Raw genomic sequence first — 5,958 nt, 5'->3', positions numbered from 1 at the left:
AGGCTTCTGCCTTTGCCTTTCTCTCCCATCCGAGTAGGGAGCTTTATTGATCCCACGGGTTGTACCGAGTTACCCCCGAAGCCTATGAGTGGCTGGTCGAGTGGTGTGACATCCTCTTCGCTGTATTTCAGCTTTTTCAGGCACTCTAAAGTTATGATGTCAGCAGACGACCCACTATCAACCAAGACTCGCCTGACCCGGGAGTTGGCTACCTTGAGTTCGATGACCAGGGGGTCATCATGGGGTACGCTGACCGGTCGACTGGATTCCCCGAAGGTCATCACAGGACAGTCCGACCGGCTTGGTTTGACCTCGAGTACGTGGTGCTTGAGGTTTTGGAAGATGAGCTTTCTGCTCGGCCGGTTAGGCCCCCGAAGCGAAGCCACCCGAGATGACCCCAATGTAGCCTTCAGTGTCCCCACTATTGGACTGACCGACCTTCTGCTTCCCCTTTTCTTCATCGTGTGCTTGAGGTAGCGGTTCAGCTTCCCCTGGTCAGCTAGATTGTCCAATCCTTTCTTCAGTTCCCTACAATCTTTTGTGGTATGACCACATTCCCGGTGGTACTCGCACCACTGGCTTTTGTCCCTCCGGTAAGCTGAGGTCCGGATGGGTTGGGGATTGGGCAGCATGGACTTGTGCTTGATGTCCAGGTATATTTCTCTTCTGTTTTTATTGAAACGAGGGTCGTTTCCATGATCGGTGAACCTATCCGACCTACCTCCCGTTTTCTGCTGTTTGGGATGATCTCTATTGTTTCCTTCATCCTTTCTCTTCTTACTTCCCTCTTCCGAGTGGCGGCAAATATCCGCCGCTTGGATGAATCTTTGAGCCTTTGCCATGGCTTCTGAGAAGGTTTTGACCTCACTTTCGGCCAATGTCCATCTTAGCCGGCCAGGTTGTAATCCGGACATGAGAGCAGCAAAGGCCACAGCATCTTGTAGGTCGGATACCTTTAGGGACTCCTCATTGAATCTTTTTATGTAGTCGGCAAGACTTTCGTTTTTCTCCTGCTTGACCCCCATGAGGTGCAAGCTAGTTTTCTTCTGCCTCTTTCCGGCCACGAACTGGTGGGTGAACATATCCTCGAGGACAGTGAAGTCGGTGATGATTCCAGCTGGCAATTCTTGAAACCAATTCAGCGCGAGGCCTTTCAGTGTGGTAGGGAAGAACCGACACCATGTGGCCTCACAGCTGGTCTGCACACTCATCAGGGCCTTATACGTGGCCATATGATCTTCCGGGTCGGTTAGGCCCGCGAATGGTTCGATAAGTGGCGTTTTGACTTTCCCTTGGGTAGGGGTGTCAATAATTTCTCGGCTGAACGGGGTCATGAACTTGAGACTCCCGCTGCCGAGCTTTAGTGGTTTGGACTGAGCGGAGTCACCATGCCCCTCCCGCTGAGCAGCCTTTCGATCCAGGAACTGACGGGCATCATACCCCTGGCTGCGGCGTTTCTCGTTAAGGAAATCCCGGGCATCCTCTGGCTTTCGACCAGGATTCCCCCTTGGCGATTTGGAGACATGCGTCTCCTCCCTTCGGAGAGCGGCTTCCCGAGGGACCGACCTCTCGCCCGGAGGAGGGCGTTCATCTTGCCGAGAGGGAGGCCTTTGAGACCGATTAAGCTCCCGGCCAGCTGACCTTTGCCGGTTAGGCTGGTCATGAGTGGAGCGAGGGTTTCGCTCTTCTCTATGAGAGGGCCTCTGAATGTTGTCTTCACGTTGCGGGAGGTTGAGCTGGTTATGCCCTTGCCCTTGCTGGAGAGTGGTCAGCATTTGCATAATGCTTTGTTGCAAGGTTTGTTGCAGCTGAGCTGCTATGAGTGCAATGTCAGCCGTGAGTAGAGGTTGGGGTCAGCGCGTTGTATTTCCCGAGAGGGAGAAGGCTGAAGTTCCTGAGAGAGTTCCAGGTTAGGGTCCAGTGTATGAACCGATGGGGATCTAGTCCGTGCTGACCTCCTTGGTTGGGGTGAGGGTTCCCTCTCAGTTTGTTGGGTAGATCTGTTACGGGCGTTCTTGGAAGGTGCCATAGCTGACTAGCACTAAGGTCAAGTCCTGCTGAGCAGCGAGAGTCTTTCGAAGTGGTGGCGAAGTAACTTTTTGTACTGTCCCCACAGACGGCGCCAAACTGTTTCTGTCTAGAAATTAAGGTTAATGGTCTGTGCTGAACAAGTCCTTAAGTCCGAGCTGGCTGGTTATCAGTTCACCGGAAACCTGCAAAACACAGAAAAACTACCCCGGGGGTTGTTCCGGGATCGCCCCTCCGACGCTCAAGTCAGTTGATGATTGAGGTAGAGAGAGAGTCTAGAGTGAGAAGCTCAAGTTAGTTAGGTGAGTATTCAATACCTTTGCATTGATGGGACAAGAGGTATTTATAGTGGTGAGCATTTCCATAAAGTGGTGTGCTGGACATGACAGCCCACTTGGGGATTGGTGATACCTTTTCATTGGATGATTCTGGTGGGACCCACGATCCTTAGGTAGCGGTGCCACGTGGCATGATTTCCTTGGGAGGATTTAATGGGCCCAAACAATTTCCATTACAATGAAGGAACAAAGTTCCATCTTTTCTATTGAATCTTTCCTAAATCTGCTTCGGAGAATTGTTATCAAGTCACCTTCATTATGCTTGTTACGCAAGTTGTTCGATGGTTTGGAGAAAAAGAAATGGAATCACAATTGCGAAGTCTTTCCTTGCCATAATGTTTTAGATTTAATTTTCTTGCTTTAATGTTAGAGTAGCTCATTGATCGGTATGTCGAATCGCTCGAACCCACTATGTCACTGTTATCAGTAATGAGGTGTTTCTGTAGAATTGATCTACAGCTGTAACTTTTTCCTGTTTATGTTCGTTTCTTTTCTTCTTCTTCTTCCCTCTTCTTTCCAGGTTCTGCTTTAACTTGGGAATGTAATGTCATTAATTCTCAGGGACTTGATAGAATACTCTCACTGGCTGTGTGGAAGAATTATATCGCAGATGTAGCACTCAAATTACATGCTCGCTGTACTTGCATATGTTTTTGCTGAAAATATTCAACATTCTTATGGATCAAGGTATAACTACTATATAGCTACAAATAATTTCCATGAGATTCTTTTGCTTCTTTTTACTAATTATTATGTCCCATCTTATTTTAGTGTCTTGTCATTTAGCTATGATGCCCTTTTAGTTTCTATCTTAATTATCTTTTCGTGTAAGTGTAAGAAGTCAGCCATGAATAACTTATTATTAGGTTTTGGAGTCCATTTGTGGAGGAGCTATGAATATCTGCGTATTGTAACTTCCTACTTTATTCCGAGGCAGATTTTGACAAGGTTAGATTACCTCGAAATCTGGAGTGTTATTTGCTAATTATAAGAACATGACACCGCTGCATGTTTTCAGCCTTAAGGTTCTGGCTATGTGTTGCTACCTCCAGGAGATGAATTGTTCTTTGCATGACATGAACTAAAGGGTTAAGTTTACTGAATCATTTATTTGGAAAGTAATTGTATCAAATTGGTAATAAATCGTCCCTATTATCTCTTTTACACTCAAAGGCTTAAAGCAAAAATGTCAACAATGTAAAAACCTACTTCATGTAATAGTTTATATTTTTACGTGTGAAAATATGTTCTTTTTGTTTAATAATAGAAATGTAATATTTTTCTCACCTTGGAGTAATTTTCCTAATGATGTGGCAACTCTATCCATCTATGTAATTTTTTGCAAACCTAACTAGTCCAAGTCCTATATAAAGCACATACTTGGACTCAATATCTTCACAACTCTATCAATTAGCTTCTTTTGATAGCCTCTGCTCTCATTCTGTTTGTTTTTCTTGGTCATTGCTTCAAAGTAGCAAAGCTTGCATGAAGATCCAAAAGGATCAAATTGCTTTTATACTTGCTATCATGAAAAATCCTAGAAAAAAGAAAAAGACATATTTAATCTTCAACAAATATCATATTAAGTCAGCGATCCACCAGAATAGCCTCTATAGAACTGGAGGTATGCTATCCAAGTTAGCAATTGTGTTCGATTTAAATTTTTATAGCATTTTTTGTGCACGTTCATGCATATCATATGATGATGAACGCTTGCATTTTCTGCTTTGTTGTTCTGCATTTGGTGATCCTTCTATGGAGGAATTTTGCTCATGAATTTCCAGCATACAATTTTGACCTAAAATAAGATGTTACTTTTTTGGTTGATATTCTTGTTAAGGTTTATTGTTTTCAACTTCAATTGTTAAGTGGTACTCCATAACTTAAACATGTTGATTTTTCCTGCAGATGTTGTGGCAGAATAGGATGCTTACTGCTCATTTACTGAGTTGAGGCCATGATTATTATTCATGGCTGTTTGCGACGTACCAATGAGGGCACCATTCGTCAACTTATCTAGATTCTAACCATACACCAAAGCTTTATGTCGAAATGGCTTAATAGCCTGTCATTTCTATTCAAAAAAATTTGCCTGCTATTTATGTTAATGTAATTTAACATTACTCAGCAGCTCGATCCTGTAGAAATGATGGCCTATTAAAGCTATTGGGGAAGAAAGCTACGGTTGTGGGTTCGTATCTTGATCTCCTAACCTAAATTCTTCATCTTCTTCTTTCGCAACCCAATGGATACGAAGTGGCAAGAGAAATGATCTCTTTCTCACTCCATAAGACTGCCACTTGTAGAATGAAGCTCTTCCGAGAAGATTCTTCTGCAGATTGTTTCTACGACGAGAACATTCTTATGTAGAATGAAGCTCTTCCAAGAAGATTCTTCTGCAGATAGAAGCTACTCCGAGAAGATTCATCTGTAGAATGAAGCTCTTCCCAGAAAGTTCTTTTGAGTTGAGAATCCTTCTATTATATCCAGAGGAGTTGCGAGTTCTAGAAGATGGAAAAACTACAATGTGCTGAAGTTTGGCCGAGTTACTTGGCGCACTTGATCCTTGTCCATGACAACCAGCTCATGCAAGGAGGCCTAATATTTGACAATAGACATTTCAACTCGGTCATGTCAGCCCATTGCAAATGTTTTTTTCTTTTTGTACTTTGCCTACGTTTTGTTGCTTTGTCAGTCCATTGCAACTTTTTTTGCCTACGTTTTGTTGCTTTGTCAGTCCATTGCAACTTTTTTTTTTTTTTTTTTGTGTGTAGTACTTTGCCTACGTTTAGTTGCTTAGGAGCCATTAAGACTCTTTGTCTCCACACATGCCATTTCTTGTACCAGGAGGAGAGGATTTGTTGGTTGATGTATCAATTGGATTACAAATGAAGTATTGTATCAGAGGGTGAAGTAAGTTTAACTAAGAAGCTTATGGGAAGTTGACTTGTAAATCGGAGATTGAGGTTTGAAAATTGTACTCTCCCGATTTTTAGTTGTTACACTATTCAAAAATTTCACTTTGATCATCTTTTGTGATTTATATGTGAATAAAAACATGGTCACATGAGATCTTGTTAGATTCGTCTTAATATGTACTTTTTATAATTTTACAGATATGAAACTAGAGATATTAGTACTCAAAGTTTTACATTGACATGAATGAAAAGTGTAAGTGTAACAATTATTTGTAATTAGAGGGAGTATATTATTGGCGTTCATCGTTCCCTATAAAAATAGAAGTATCGTATCTTATTTTCTGAGATAAATGTTATATTTTTGGCGATTTAGTCTAATATGCGAAATATCCAACATCACCTATGTAATACTATTCCGTCCGTCCGAGAATGAATGGTCACATTACACTTCAATTTCTTCATCGTAGGTTCTCACATACTTTCTTGGAGTTTTGGTGTTTAAAACTAATGTATGGGTCTGAGCGTTGTTCCGGTGGTTTTTTTTTCAAACTTGATATACATTTTTTTTTTCCATTCACATTGAAATATAATAAATAAAACTCAATATTTAAAAGGTATAAATATAATAATGTGAACACTTAAATCATGATTAAAAGTTGGTTGAGATGGTAACG

General features: G+C 42.0%; 1 long non-coding RNA gene across 1 annotated transcript; it reads left to right on the top strand.

Moving 5' to 3' along the window:
* The first annotated feature begins 3,320 nt into the window (after positions 1-3,320).
* LOC109133661 (uncharacterized) lies at positions 3,321-5,626 on the top strand. The gene is made up of 2 exons (XR_002038791.2): positions 3,321-3,990; positions 4,275-5,626. It is a non-coding gene; the product is annotated as an uncharacterized LOC109133661 (long non-coding RNA).
* Positions 5,627-5,958: the final 332 nt, after the last annotated feature.

This window comes from Beta vulgaris, chromosome 8, assembly GCF_026745355.1.
Source record: "Beta vulgaris subsp. vulgaris cultivar EL10 chromosome 8, EL10.2, whole genome shotgun sequence".
Lineage (NCBI taxonomy): Eukaryota > Viridiplantae > Streptophyta > Magnoliopsida > Caryophyllales > Amaranthaceae > Beta > Beta vulgaris.
The sequence above is the reverse complement of the archived record's forward strand: the minus strand, read 5'-3'. Positions and strand labels throughout refer to the sequence as shown.